We start from the raw sequence: 13,651 nt of genomic DNA, 5'->3' as shown, positions 1-13,651 counted from the left end.
TCATCCATAAGTATACTAGTATCCATCCATCTCCATTGTTTACCTGAGGTGCCTTTTAGTTGTGCCTATTAAAATATGGAGAACAAAAATGTTGAGGTTCCAAAAATAGGGAAAGATCAAGATCCACTTCCACCTCGTGCTGAAGCTGCTGCCACTAGTCATGGCCGAGACGATGAAATTCCATCAACGTCGTCTGCCAAGGCCGATGCCCAATGTCATAGTACAGAGCATGTAAAATCCAAAACACAAAAGATCAGTAAAAAAAGGACTCAAAAATCTAAATAAAAATCGTCGGAGGAGAAGCGTAAACTTGCCAATATGCCATTTACCACACGGAGTGGCAAGGAACGGCTGAGGCCCTGGCCTATGTTCATGGCTAGTGGTTCAGCTTCACATGAGGATGGAAGCACTCAGCCTCTCGCTAGAAAAATGAAAAGACTTAAGCTGGCAAAAGCACAGCAAAGAACTGTGCGTTCTTCAAAATCACAAATCCACAAGGAGAGTCCAATTGTGTCGGTTGCGATGCCTGACCTTCCCAACACTGGACGTGAAGAGCATGCACCTTCCACCATTTGCACGCCCCCTGCAAGTGCTGGAAGGAGCACCCGCAGTCCAGTTCCTGATAGTCAGATTGAAGATGTCAGTGTTGAAGTACACCAGGATGAGGAGGATATGGGTGTTGCTGGCGCTGGGGAGGAAATTGACAAGGAGGATTCTGATGGTGAGGTGGTTTGTTTAAGTCAGGCACCCGGCGAGACACCTGTTGTCCGTGGGAGGAATATGGCCATTGACATGCCTGGTGAAAATACCAAAAAAATCAGCTCTTCGGTGTGGAAGTATTTCAACAGAAATGCGGACAACAGGTGTCAAGCTGTGTGTTGCCTTTGTCAAGCTGTAATAAGTAGGGGTAAGGACGTTAACCACCTCGGAACATCCTCCCTTATACGTCACCTGCAGCGCATTCATCATAAGTCAGTGACAAGTTCAAAAACTTTGGGCGACAGCGGAAGCAGTCCACTGACCAGTAAATCCCTTCCTCTTGTAACCAAGCTCACGCAAACCACCCCACCAACTCCCTCAGTGTCAATTTCCTCCTTCCCCAGGAATGCCAATAGTCCTGCAGGCCATGTCACTGACAATTCTGACGAGTTCTCTCCTGCCTGGGATTCCTCCGATGCATCCTTGAGTGTAACGCCTACTGCTGCTGGCGCTGCTGTTGTTGCTGCTGGGAGTCGATGGTCATCCCAGAGGGGAAGTCGTAAGACCACTTTTACTACTTCCACCAAGCAATTGACTGTCCAACAGTCTTTTGCAAGGAAGATGAAATATCACAGCAGTCATCCTGCTGCAAAGCGGATAACTGAGGCCTTGGCATCCTGGGCAGTGAGAAACGTGGTTCCGGTATCCATCATTACTTCAGAGCCAACTATAGACTTGATTGAGGTACTGTGTCCCCGGTACCAAATACCATCTAGGTTCCATTTCTCTAGGCAGGCGATACCGAAAATGTACACAGACCTCAGAAAAAGACTCACCAGTGTCCTAAAAAATGCAGTTGTACCCAATGTCCACTTAACCACGGACATGTGGACAAGTGGAGCAGGGCAGACTCAGGACTATATGACTGTGACAGCCCACTGGGTAGATGTATTGACTCCCGCCGCAAGAACAGCAGCGGCGGCACCAGTAGCAGCATCTCGCAAACGCCAACTCTTTCCTAGGCAGGCTACGCTTTGTATCACCGCTTTCCAGAATACGCACACAGCTGAAAACCTCTTACGGCAACTAAGGAAGATCATCACAGAATGGCTTACCCCAATTGGACTCTCCTGTGGATTTGTGGCATCGGACAACGCCAGCAATATTGTGCGTGCATTATATCTGGGCAAATTCCAGCACGTCCCATGTTTTGCACATACCTTGAATTTGGTGGTGCAGAATTATTTAAAAAACGACAGGGGCGTGCAAGAGATGCTGTCGGTGGCCACAAGAATTGCGGGACACTTTCGGCGTACAGGCACCACGTACAGAAGACTGGAGCAACACCAAAAACGCCTGAACCTGCCCTGCCATCATCTGAAGCAAGAAGTGGTAACGAGGTGGAATTCAACCCTCTATATGCTTCAGAGGATGGAGGAGCAGCAAAAGGCCATTCAAGCCTATACATCTGACCACGATATAGGAGGTGGAATGCACCTGTCTCAAGCGCAGTGGAGAATGATTTCAACGTTGTGCAAGGTTCTGCAACCTTTTGAACTTGCCACACGTGAAGTCAGTTCAGACACTGCCAGCCTGAGTCAGGTCATTCCCGTCATCAGGCTTTTGCAGAAGAAGCTGGAGACATTGAAGGAGGAGCTAAGACAGAGCGATTCCGCTAGGCATGTGGGACTTGTGGATGGAGCCCTTCATTCGCTTAACCAGGATTCACGGGTGGTCAATCTGTTGAAATCAGAGCACTACATTTTGGCCACCGTGCTCGATCCTAGATTTAAAACCTACGTTGTATCTCTCTTTCCGGCAGACACAAGTCTGCAGGGGTTCAAAGACCTGCTGGTGAGAAAATTATCAAGTCAAGCGGAACTTGATCGGTCAACAGCTCCTCCTTCACATTCTCCCGCAATTGGGGGTGCGAGGAAAAGGCTCAGAATTCCGAGCCCACCCGCTGGCGGTGATGCAGGGCAGTCTGGAGCGACTGCTGATGCTGACATCTGGTCCGGACTGAAGGACCTGCCAACGATTACGGACATGTCGTCTACTGTCACTGCATATGATTCTCTCACCATTGAAAGAATGGTGGAGGATTATATGAGTGACCGCATCCAAGTAGGCACGTCAGACAGTCCGTACGTATACTGGCAGGAAAAAGAGGCAATTTGGAGGCCCTTGCACAAACTGGCTTTATTCTACCTAAGTTGCCCTCCCACAAGTGTGTACTCCGAAAGAGTGTTTAGTGCCGCCGCTCACCTTGTCAGCAATCGGCGTACGAGGTTACTTCCAGAAAATGTGGAGAAGATGATGTTCATTAAAATGAATTATAATCAATTTCTCCGTGGAGACATTGACCAGCAGCAATTGCCTCCACAAAGTATACAGGGAGCTGAGATGGTGGATTCCAGTGGGGACGAATTGATAATCTGTGAGGAGGGGGATGTACACGGTGATGAATCGGAGGATGATGAGGTGGACATCTTGCCTCTATAGAGCCAGTTTGTGCAAGGAGAGATTAATTGCTTCTTTTTTGGTGGGGGTCCAAACCAACCCGTCATTTCAGTCACAGTCGTGTGGCAGACCCTGTCACTGAAATGATGGGTTGGTTAAAGTGTGCATGTCCTGTTTATACAACATAAGGGTGGGTGGGAGGGCCCAAGGCAATTCCACCTTGCACCTCTTTTTTCTTTTATTTTTCTTTGCGTCATGTGCTGTTTGGGGAGTGTTTTTTGGAAGGGCCATCCTGCGTGACACTGCAGTGCCACTCCTAGATGGGCCAGGTGTTTGTGTCGGCCACTTGGGTCGCTGAGCTTAGTCACACAGCTACCTCATTGCGCCTCTTTTTTTCTTTGCGTCATGTGCTGTTTGGGGAGTGTTTTTTGGAAGGGCCATCCTGCGTGACACTGCAGTGCCACTCCTAGATGGGCCAGGTGTTTGTGTCGGCCACTTGGGTCGCTGAGCTTAGTCACACAGCTACCTCATTGCGCCTCTTTTTTTCTTTGCGTCATGTGCTGTTTGGGGAGTGTTTTTTGGAAGGGCCATCATGCGTGACACTGCAGTGCCACTCCTAGATGGGCCAGGTGTTTGTGTCGGCCACTTGGGTCACTGAGCTTAGTCATCCAGCGACCTCGGTGCAAATTTTAGGACTAAAAATAATATTGTGAGGTGTGAGGTGTTAAGAATAGACTGAAAATGAGTGGAAATTATGGTTATTGAGGTTAATAATACTTTGGGATCAAAATGACTCCCAAATTCTATGATTTAAGCTGTTTTTTAGGGTTTTTTGAAAAAAACACCCGAATCCAAAACACACCCGAATCCGACAAAAAAAATTCGGTGAGGTTTAGCCAAAACGCGTTCGAACCCAAAACACGGCCGCGGAACCGAACCCAAAACCAAAACACAAAACCCGAAAAATTTCCGGTGCACATCTCTAGTGGCCATGCCATGTCACTGTGCAGGAGCCAGCACCGCTCACACACTAGTCCCCGGTGCAGCCCCCAACCCCCGGGACACCCGGAGCAACAAAATGTAGATTCAGGCCACCAGGCCACGCCCCTACCTATGAAACCATGCCTCCTTTTTACCATTGCGCTGCTTATCTGCGCGCACTGCATTACAATCTCCCTCGCCACCTCTCTGGGTGTCACCAGTGATAGTGACACCTCTGCCATGCTTGTAGCAGCTGGTCCTAAGATCTACGCCTCAAGCCCTGAGTGTTTGCCCTTGTGACTTGTTGATCATCATAGCAAAGCAGATGCTTACAGAAAACTGCAGGGGCTTAGATTGAAAATAAAAAAAATTGATGGGTATAAGGTAGAGAGGAGCGGGTTCGGTTCTCCGAGAACCGAATTCCCCACGAACTCCACGTGGTTTACACTGGTACGAGGCAGGCTCGGTTGTTCCCGCCTGACTCGGAAAACCTGAACAAGGGAAAATGTCATCATCCCGCTGTCGGATTCTCGCGAGATTCGGATTCCATATAAAGAGCTGCGCGTTGCCGCCATTTTTACTCGTGCATTGAAGAGAGAGCGGAGAGGACGTGGCTATGTTCTCTCAGTGGAAATCTCAATATCAGTGCTCAGTATCAGTGGATACTTATTGCTGCTCAGTAATACTAGTAGTGTGTCTCTCCTGCTCAGTGTCAGTTCTCAGTAGTATCCTCATCAGTGCTCAGTATCACTGCTCATTGTCTTGTGCTGCATTGTTGTGCTCAGCATACTACAGTACATTACTAATAGTCCAGTGCTGCATCTTGCTGCTCAGTGTCAGTTCTAGTATCCTCATCAGTGCTCACTATCACTGCTCATTGCATTGTGGTGTTCTGTATACTACAGTAACATAGTAATATAGTAACATATAGTAACATAGTTTTTGAGGTTGAATAGAGGCAAATTGCCCATCGTGTTCAACCTGTTTTAAGTTGTGATGATTCTACATACTTGCTGAATAATGTTTTATGACTAGTTAACTACTACAACTCATGTTACCCCCGGATTAACCATGTTGATATTTTAAGTATTATAACCTTGGATAGCTTTTTCATTCAGAAATGTATCCATTCCTTTTTTAAATCCAATTACAGAGTCCGCCATTACCACCTTCCCTGGCAGGGAATTCCACATCCTGATTGCCCTAACAGTGAAGATCATAGTATCTCTCCTGGCAGGTAAGTAGGAGTTGGGCCAGAGCTGTGGAGGATTGCTGCTCGGGCACCCCCTGTCAAGTGAAGGAGATCCAACTGAGGCAGCACAAGGGAACTCTCGAAAGAAGAACAAGGCTAGAGGAAGATCTGAGACAAAGAAATCTGACTTTTACCAGAGCTGACCAGAGGAAAGCACAAACACAGTCCCCCACTACCACAAATAATGCAGTCGAGTTTCCCACATTTGGGGAAATCACAGGGGTCAGCATACCCAGAATGCAATGAATGAACCTCACCCTGGGAGAACAATCTTCATGACCATGGTATCGCCTATGCAAAATAAGTATGATTTGGGATAGGGCTGGGGAGGGCCGCTGCTCAGGCACATCTCTGTCAAGTAAAGGAGATTCAACTGAGGCAGCACAAGGGAACTCTCATCTGGAGACAACAACTGCAGGGAGAACACATATTTTCAGATGAACATGGGAGGGCAGAAGGCTGCCTAATACTGAAGCACCCCCAAACAACAAACCAAATGCAACAACTAGTACAAGCATTCCTGGGGGAAGTTCTGCAGAAGATGGATTTGCATACGGTGATGTCATCCAAGCAGTGGGCCAAAGTTGGCTGGAACCCTCATCTGCATATGAAAAGAGAAAAGGGGTATGCAGGGCATGGCGGCCTTTTGCGGCGCTTGGATGACCCTTAGTTCGCATTAAACACCCCCACCCTCCTTCGGTGTGGGGCTCATGTTGACAATGCCCCAGCCCCTGAAGCATTCAAGCTGATTTCTTACAGCAGCTTGGCACTGTAACAGCTCCAGAGCTGCTCTGTAAGGCAAGTAAAAGGGTGTGTAGTTTGCATTGTGCATTGGAAGGCACAAAGTAAGCAGACAGGAGGAGAAGTCAGGATAGTGCACAAGGGTATAAAAGGGAGGGGCTCAAGAAAAAAGAAGTGGAAACAGACAGCAAACTAGGCTGGAGAGAGACCTGAGACAAAGAGATCTGAATTATACGAGAGCCGACCAGGGGAAACACAAATTATGCAGTCAAGTTTCCCACATTTGGGGAAATCGCAGGGGCAGCACACCCAGAGTGCAATGGGTGAGCCTTGCCCTGGGAGAAGCACCTTCATGATCATAGTATCTCACCTGGCAGGTAAGTAGGAGTTGGGCTTGAGCTGAGGAGGGTCGCTGCTCGGGCACCCCCCTGTCAAGTGAAGGAGATCCAACTGAGGCAGCACAAGGGAACTCTCGAAAGAAGAACAAGGCTAGAGGAAGATCTGAAACAAAGAAATCTGACTTTTACCAGAGCTGACCAGAGGAAAACACAAACACAGTCCCCCACTACCACAAATAATGCAGTCGAGTTACCCACATTTGGGGAAATCACAGGGGTCAGCATACCCAGAATGCAATGAATGAACCTCACCCTGGGAGAATAATCTTCATGACCATGGTATCTCCTATGCAAAATAAGTATGATTTGGGATAGGGCTGGGGAGGGCCGCTGCTCAGGCACATCTCTGTCAAGTAAAGGAGATTCAACTGAGGCAGCACAAGGGAACTCCAGCATCCTCTACAGACTAAGAGAAAAGGATTTACCGGTAGGTATTAAAATCCTATTTTCTCATACGACCTAGAGGATGCTGGGGTCACATTAAGAACCATGGGGTTATACCAAAGCTCTTGAACGGGTGGAAGAGTGCGTACGACTCTGCAGCACCGAATGACCCAACTTGAGGTTATCATCGGCAAGGATGCAGTGGCGTTAATGTTTCCTGGTGTCAACCTGTATTATTTCAGTAGATATTGAAATGAGGATGCATCTTGCTGCCTTTCCAATGAAGCAAGTTTAATTTAGTAATAGGTGAAAAACCATCCCTACAAAGATGTTAATCAGATACTTGGCTTTGTGGACACTTTTCAGAGAACAAATTTGTTAGCATAAAAATAAAGCCAGAAAATGAAGAGCTGTTTAATCACTCAATTGGATTTTTTTGCCAGCATATTTCTTTTTCTCTGCAAACCACTGCTAAATTGTGCTTCCTAGCTGTTTTTATAAAATCACTGAATCAAATCTAACTCTGATTACATCAGAGAAGGCCAGGTAACCTACACCATAACAGGGGTTTTTGAAATTTTGACTTGTCTACTTAAAGATCACCAAAATCTGATAACAAGGTCAATTACATCCCTGGGTGGGATTGAACCACCAACCCTTTGGTTAATAACCAATCACACTAACCAATTGCGCCACAGAGACACTTTGCAAAAGTCCATACTGACAAAGGCTAATAAGCATTCATCTAGAACGTTTCCTAGAAAAACTTTAAAAAGTCAATAATCTGGAGAGTTTTTGTAAGATGTTTCTTCCATCAACCAACGAAGAAACACATTGTTACTTTCCCATGATGAGTGAGTGCTTCAAGATCTCTTGCACTTACATGTGCAGCAGAGTACTGTAATGAAAGCATGCTGGGTTCATAACCCAGAGGTAGGCAGATTGAAACTATCCTCTGCTATATGCATTTTTTTTTGTTAATTAAAGTAATCCAAAACAGGGATTGATATTTTTTCTCTTTTATTTTTACTTAAAGTACAATAACTTTTACCATTTTAATATGTTTTAATAGTATATTGACAGTATTGTTTTCTTTCAAAAATCCACTTAATTTTCTTTACCCGATTATTAAAATGGTAATTGACAAAAACAAACTACATTGTCACCAGAAGAGCAATACAAAATGTACAAGTGATATATTAAAATCATCTTTCCAGCTTGAATTTCAATGATGCATTGGGGCAACGATTTTGTGAGAAACATCTTCACCCTTAAATAAAGATTTTCTTAATTCCTTACCTGTGTGCTAATTAGATATCACCTTGTTTTCACATTAAACAGACTTCCACATGAGAAAGCAGCAAGGATGCAGTGGCGTTAATGTTTCCTGGTGTCAACCTGTATTATTTCAGTAGATATTGAAATGAGGATGCATCTTGCTGCCTTTCCAATGAAGCAAGTTTAATTTAGTAATAGGTGAAAAACCATCCCTACAAAGATGTTAATCCGATACTTGGCTTTGTGGACACTTTTCAGAGAACAAATTTGTTAGCATAAAAATAAAGCCAGAAAATGAAGAGCTGTTTAATCACTCAATTGGAGTTTTCTGCCAGCATATTTCATTTTCTCTGCAACCCACTGCTAAATTGTGCTTCCTAGCTGTTTTTTGATAAAATCACTTAATCAAATCTAACTCTGATTACATCAGAGTAGGCCAGGTACCCTACACCATAAGAGGGGGTTTGAAATTTTGACTTGTCTACTTAAAGATCACCAAAATCTGATGACAAGGTCAATAACATCCCTGGGTGGGATTGAACCACCAACCCTTTGGTTAATAACCAAACACACTAACCGATTGCACCACAGAGACACTTTGCAAAAGTACATTCTGACAAAGGCTAATAAGCATTCATCTAGAACGTTTCCTAGAAAACTTTAAAAAGTCAATAATCTGGAGAGATTTTGTAAGATGTTTCTTCCATCAACCAATGAAGAAACGCATTGGTACTTTCCCATGATGAGTGAGTGCTTCAGGATCTCTTGCACTTACATGTGCAGCAGAGTACTGCAATGGAAGCATGCTGGGCCCATAACCCAGAGGTAGGCAGATTGAAACTATCCTCTGCTATATGCATTTTTTTTTGTTAATTAAAGTAATCCAAAACTGGGATTGATATTTTTGCTCTTTTATTTTTACTTAAAGTACAATAACTTTTACCATTTTAATTTGTTTTAATAGTATATTGACAGTATTGTTTTCTTTCAAAAATCCACTTAATTTTCTTTACCCTATTATTAAAATGGTAATTGACAAAAACAAACTACATTGTCACCAGAAGAGCAATACAAAATGTACAAGTGATATATTAAAATCATCTTTCCAGCTTGAATTTCAATGATGCATTGGGGCAACGATTTTGTGAGAAACATCTTCACCCTTAAATAAAGATTTTCTTAATTCCTTACCTGTGTGCTAATTAGATATCACCTTGTTTTCACATTAAACAGACTTCCACATGAGAAAGCAGCAAGGATGCAGTGGCGTTAATGTTTCCTGGTGTCAACCTGTATTATTTCAGTAGATATTGAAATGAGGATGCATCTTGCTGCCTTTCCAATGAAGCAAGTTTAATTTAGTAATAGGTGAAAAACCATCCCTACAAAGATGTTAATCCGATACTTGGCTTTGTGGACACTTTTCAGAGAACAAATTTGTTAGCATAAAAATAAAGCCAGAAAATGAAGAGCTGTTTAATCACTCAATTGGATTTTTCTGCCAGCATATTTCATTTTCTCTGCAACCCACTGCTAAATTGTGCTTCCTAGCTGTTTTTTGATAAAATCACTTAATCAAATCTAACTCTGATTACATCAGAGTAGGCCAGGTACCCTACACCATAAGAGGGGGTTTGAAATTTTGACTTGTCTACTTAAAGATCACCAAAATCTGATGACAAGGTCAATAACATCCCTGGGTGGGATTGAACCACCAACCCTTTGGTTAATAACCAAACACACTAACCGATTGCACCACAGAGACACTTTGCAAAATTACATACTGACAAAGGCTAATAAGCATTCATCTAGAACGTTTCCTAGAAAACTTTAAAAAGTCAATAATCTGGAGAGATTTTGTAAGATGTTTCTTCCATCAACCAATGAAGAAACGCATTGGTACTTTCCCATGATGAGTGAGTGCTTCAGGATCTCTTGCACTTACATGTGCAGCAGAGTACTGCAATGGAAGCATGCTGGGCCCATAACCCAGAGGTAGGCAGATTGAAACTATCCTCTGCTATATGCATTTTTTTTTGTTAATTAAAGTAATCCAAAACTGGGATTGATATTTTTGCTCTTTTATTTTTACTTAAAGTACAATAACTTTTACCATTTTAATTTGTTTTAATAGTATATTGACAGTATTGTTTTCTTTCAAAAATCCACTTAATTTTCTTTACCCTATTATTAAAATGGTAATTGACAAAAACAAACTACATTGTCACCAGAAGAGCAATACAAAATGTACAAGTGATATATTAAAATCATCTTTCCAGCTTGAATTTCAATGATGCATTGGGGCAACGATTTTGTGAGAAACATCTTCACCCTTAAATAAAGATTTTCTTAATTCCTTACCTGTGTGCTAATTAGATATCACCTTGTTTTCACATTAAACAGACTTCCACATGAGAAAGCAGCAAGGATGCAGTGGCGTTAATGTTTCCTGGTGTCAACCTGTATTATTTCAGTAGATATTGAAATGAGGATGCATCTTGCTGCCTTTCCAATGAAGCAAGTTTAATTTAGTAATAGGTGAAAAACCATCCCTACAAAGATGTTAATCAGATACTTGGCTTTGTGGACACTTTTCAGAGAACAAATTTGTTAGCATAAAAATAAAGCCAGAAAATGAAGAGCTGTTTAATCACTCAATTGGATTTTTTTGCCAGCATATTTCTTTTTCTCTGCAAACCACTGCTAAATTGTGCTTCCTAGCTGTTTTTATAAAATCACTGAATCAAATCTAACTCTGATTACATCAGAGAAGGCCAGGTACCCTACACCATAACAGGGGTTTTTGAAATTTTGACTTGTCTACTTAAAGATCACCAAAATCTGATAACAAGGTCAATTACGTCCCTGGGTGGGATTGAACCACCAACCTTTTGGTTAATAGCCGTACACACTAACTGATTGCGCCACAGCGACACTTTGCAAAAGTACATACTGACAAAGGCTAATAAGCATTCATCTAGAACGTTTCCTAGAAAAACTTTAAATAGTCAATAATCTGGAGAGTTTTTGTAAGATGTTTCTTCCATCAACCAATGAAGAAACACATTGGTACTTTCCCATGATGAGTGAGTGCTTCAGGATCTCTTGCAATTACATGTGCAGCAGAGTACTGTAATGGAAGCTCGCTGGGTCCATAACCCAGAGGTAGGCAGATTGAAACTATCCTCTGCTATATGCATTTTTTTTTGTTAATTAAAGTAAACCAAAACTGGGATTGATATTTTTGCTCTTTTATTTTTACTTAAAGTACAATAACTTTTACCATTTTAATTTGTTTTAATAGTATATTGACAGTATTGTTTTCTTTCAAAAATCCACTTAATTTTCTTTACCCGATTATTAAAATGGTAATTGACAAAAACAAACTACATTGTCACCAGAAGAGCAATACAAAATGTACAAGTGATATATTAAAATCATCTTTCCAGCTTGGATTTCAATGATGCATTGGGGCAACGATTTTGTGAGAAACATCTTCACCCTTAAATAAAGATTTTCTTAATTCCTTACCTGTGTGCTAATTAGATATCACCTTGTTTTCACATTAAACAGACTTCCACATGAGAAAACAGCAAAGATGCAGTGGCGTTAATGTTTCATGGTGTCAACCTGTATTATTTCCGTAGATATTGAAATGAGGATGCATCTTGCTGCCTTTCCAATGAAGCAAGTTTAATTTAGTAATAGGTGAAAAACCATCCCTACAAAGATGTTAATCAGATACTTGGCTTTGTGGACACTTTTCAGAGAACAAATTTGTTATCATAAAAATAAAGCCAGAAAATGAAGAGCTGTTTAATCACTCAATTGTATTTTTCTGCCAGCATTTTTCTTTTTCTCTGCAACCCACTGCTAAATTGTGCTTCCTAGCTGTTTTTTTATAAAATCACTTAATCAAATCTAACTCTGATTACATCAGAGAAGGCCAGGTACCCTACACCATAAGAGGGGGTTTGCAATTTTGACTTGTCTACTTAAATATCACCAAAATCTGATCACAAGGTCAATTACGTCCCTGGGTGGGATTGAACCACCAACCTTTTGATTAATAGCTGAACACACTAACCGATTGCGCCACAGAGACACTTTGCAAAAAGAATATACTGACAAAGACTAATAAGCATTCATCTAGAACGTTTCCTAGAAAAACTTTAAAAAGTCAATAATCTGGAGAGTTTTTGTAAGATGTTTCTTCCAGCAACCAATGAAGAAACACATTGGTACTTTCGCATGATGAGTGAGTGCTTCAGGATCTCTTGCACTTACATGTGCAGCAGAGTACTGCAATGGAAGCATGCTGGGCCCATAACCCAGAGGTAGGCAGATTGAAACTATCCTTTGCTATATGCATTTTTTTTTTGTTCATTAAAGTAATCCAAAACTGGGATTGATATTTTAGCTTTTATTTTTACTTAAAGTACAATAACTTTTACCATTTTAATTTGTTTTAATAGTATATTGACAGTATTGTTTTCTTTCAAAAATCCACTTAATTTTCTTTACCCTATTATTAAAATGGTAATTGACAAAAACAAACTACATTGTCACCAGAAGAGCAATACAAAATGTACAAGTGATATATTAAAATCATCTTTCCAGCTTGAATTTCAATGATGCATTGGGGCAATGATTTTGTGAGAAACATCTTTACCCTTAAATAAAGATTTTCTTAATTCCTTACCTGTGTGCTAATTAGATATCACCTTGTTTTCACATTAAACAGACTTCCACATGAGAAAGCAGCAAGGATGCAGTGGCGTTAATGTTTCCTGGTGTCAACCTGTATTATTTCAGTAGATATTGAAATGAGGATGCATCTTGCTGCCTTTCCAATGAAGCAAGTTTAATTTAGTAATAGGTGAAAAACCATCCCTACAAATATGTTAATCAGATACTTGGCTTTGTGGACACTTTTCAGAGAACAAATTAGTTAGCATAAAAATAAAGCCAGAAAATGAAGAGCTGTTTAATCACTCAATTGGATTTTTCTGCCAGCATATTTCTTTTTCTCTGCAACCCACTGCTAAATTGTGCTTCCTAGCTGTTTTTATAAAATCACTGAATCAAATCTAACTCTGATTACATCAGAGAAGGCCAGGTACCCTACACCATAACAGGGGGTTTGAAATTTTGACTTGTCTGCTTAAAGATCACCAAAATCTGATAACAAGGTCAATTAAGTCCCTGGGTGGGATTGAACCACCAACCTTTTGGTTAATAGCCTTACACACTAACTGATTGCGCCACAGCGACACTTTGCAAAAGTACTTACTGACAAAGGCTAATAAGCATTCATCTAGAACGATTCCTAGAAACATTTTAAAAAGTCAATAATGTGGAGAGTTTTTGTAAGATGTTTCTTCCATCAACCAATGAAGAAACACATTGGTACTTTCCCATGATGAGTGAGTGCTTCAGGATCTCTTGCACTTACATG

At 41.7% G+C, this 13,651-nt stretch overlaps 3 non-coding genes across 3 annotated transcripts; all 3 read right to left on the bottom strand.

Annotated features, from left to right (window-relative positions):
* Positions 1-5,536: 5,536 nt before the first annotated feature.
* Positions 5,537-5,700, bottom strand: LOC135031490 (U1 spliceosomal RNA). The gene has a single exon (XR_010227192.1). It is a non-coding gene; the product is annotated as a U1 spliceosomal RNA (small nuclear RNA).
* Positions 5,701-6,355: 655 nt separating this feature from the next.
* Positions 6,356-6,518, bottom strand: LOC135031392 (U1 spliceosomal RNA). The gene has a single exon (XR_010227106.1). It is a non-coding gene; the product is annotated as a U1 spliceosomal RNA (small nuclear RNA).
* A 152-nt stretch (positions 6,519-6,670) lies between these two features.
* On the bottom strand, positions 6,671-6,834 carry LOC135031501 (U1 spliceosomal RNA). Its single transcript, XR_010227202.1, has one exon. It is a non-coding gene; the product is annotated as a U1 spliceosomal RNA (small nuclear RNA).
* Positions 6,835-13,651: the final 6,817 nt, after the last annotated feature.

Source organism: Pseudophryne corroboree, unplaced genomic scaffold, assembly GCF_028390025.1.
Source record: "Pseudophryne corroboree isolate aPseCor3 unplaced genomic scaffold, aPseCor3.hap2 scaffold_515, whole genome shotgun sequence".
Lineage (NCBI taxonomy): Eukaryota > Metazoa > Chordata > Amphibia > Anura > Myobatrachidae > Pseudophryne > Pseudophryne corroboree.
Note: the sequence above shows the minus strand (reverse complement) of the source record. Positions and strands in the feature narration are given on the sequence as shown.